Here is a 2376-nt window from a genome sequence, read left to right as displayed (position 1 = left end):
GCGCAAATAATACGCAGGTACGTCAATAACCGAGTTCCTCGGAGGCAGTGGGAGATTTTTCGGACGACAAAATTTCAATCGTCTATCTCTATCTCGCTCGGTGATGCATCATATCCATTTTCGTGGAAAACGCTTACCCGTAAAATGTTTTATGTGACAAAACAGCGCGCGATAACTGCAGTTATTTCACTGTGCCGACAAGCCGAAATTTTTCATCCCGCTCGAGAGTTCTAAAGCACGCTTCCCTTCGCCGAACGATCATTTCTCCTACCGTACGGCCCACTCGGCGTAAATCATTACAAAGAAGAGTCGTAACGCCACAAAACCAAACCGATCGCAGGCTTTCCCTCGCAAAAATCTCATAGAGAAATTTTTACCAAAGGTACTGCCCACCGCAGACTGCGAGAAATTTCGATAATTCGTTGTCCGCCACTCGTCGAAAGCTATTTTTCTCGCTGATAACCCTTGATAAGACTAATCGTCGACCAACCAGCATTACTCATTAAAACTGCATCGAACGCGAACGTAGCTTATTATAACTTTATAAATGTAGATATGCATATGTATGCATACGCATAACAGATACTTGAATTGAGATATGTTCGATGTTTGAATGTAGGATGCCGATGATACAGATATACAAACAATGAGACGTATGTACATATTATATATACATATTGGATAAAGATATGTTTGTGTATTGCTTGTAAAGCTAGTAGTATAAGTCTACGAACGAGGGAACATACGTGAATATGTGTTCCGTACGGATAGAGACACGCTTTATCTCTCTATATATACGATACTAACAGAATAGCTTTACCAACGATGATATATACATAGATACATACATATATACATACATATATATATATGTGGACACACACACACACAACATAGATGTGTATATATATATGCGTAAGTTATATATGTGTCTGTATGTATATATATATATGATATGATATGATATGATATGATATGATATGATATATGATATATGTAGACATTCACACATATAGGAGGGAAAATGGAGAGGGTATGATAGGTTTCGCCGAGGGTGACTCGGCAATAACAGACGGGTCGAACGTTCGCACAATGAACTGCTTTCAGAATATGTGGACACCGCCTGAACATGACCACTCTCGCTTGCACTCTCTCTGTTTATCAGTCTCTCTCTCTCTCTCTCTCTCTCTTTCTTTCATATAAGCGAGTACGTGCGTGAATACATGCGTGCGCATAAAGACCAAGGGAGACCATATTTCGATTATATATTCGTACCACTGCTATCGACGCCTCGTAACCGATCGTCTACCAGCGATTTTGGGATTCTCTATTCCTCCCCTTTTGTCCGAACCTTGAATTAAGCCGTCATTAAAATAATAATCGTGTCTGCTGACGGCAGACGAAGAGCTTTGAACATTTTACGAAGGTCGATCGACGTTCGAAAGTTTCTAAAAGAGATAAAGAAGAAGAAAGAGAAGACAGAACTAATGATAATTATTCTCTTTCTACGAATTACCCTTTTCTCTTCTTGGATATCGCATTATAAAATAAAGAAATAAAAAAAAATAGGGCAAAGTGTTTGCGAACAAGCGAAAGTAACGTGAATCGATATTTATTTTAAACATGGACTTCTACCATGGACTTTGAATGTGAAAAATACTGGTAATATACCAGTATTTTCCGGTTGTACCAAAAGAATTTATATCGTTATAGAAAAAGAAATGTGAGAATGCCAATATTTTTACAGATATTTAATTGTAACTTTTTCAGTTTTTCTATTTCATCAGAATTTTCAAAATATTTGTGAGTAGAAATTTAAAACTATTATTATTTTGTTATCGAGATTATGTTACCAAAATTATAATGGAGAATAATAACGAAACCAATAAAATATAAAAATCACGAAAACAAAATAAAATCTGAATTTCTCTGGTAATATGTGTAGTTCCATCGCGAATGAAAAATAATATGATGTTACAATCGTCAAAACTTTGTAATTTTTTTTAATAGTCATTAGTATAAATACTATTTGTTTATATATCTATATTATATATTTTATATTTATATATCTTATATCTATATTTATATATCTATATGTTTTGAGAGTAAGCCTAAAAATCGATCACATGATTTATTACAAATATTAATACATATATAAAGAAGCCAAAAACATATATTAATACCGTATTACGATGTACATTTCTTTTTAAGAAGCTTTGGCAAAATTTATCATTTTATGATCAAAAAATTCTAAATTTCTTCTAAAGCAATGATGCGTTTTCATAAAACATTTGGTCACTAAAAACCTCCTCTCCTTAATCATCGTCACCGAGGTTACTTCTTCCCTCCCCATCTGCTATGAAGATGGTCTAAAAA

The sequence above is a fragment of the Vespula pensylvanica genome, chromosome 2 (assembly GCF_014466175.1).
Source record: "Vespula pensylvanica isolate Volc-1 chromosome 2, ASM1446617v1, whole genome shotgun sequence".
Lineage (NCBI taxonomy): Eukaryota > Metazoa > Arthropoda > Insecta > Hymenoptera > Vespidae > Vespula > Vespula pensylvanica.
This window is presented reverse-complemented; position numbering follows the sequence as displayed.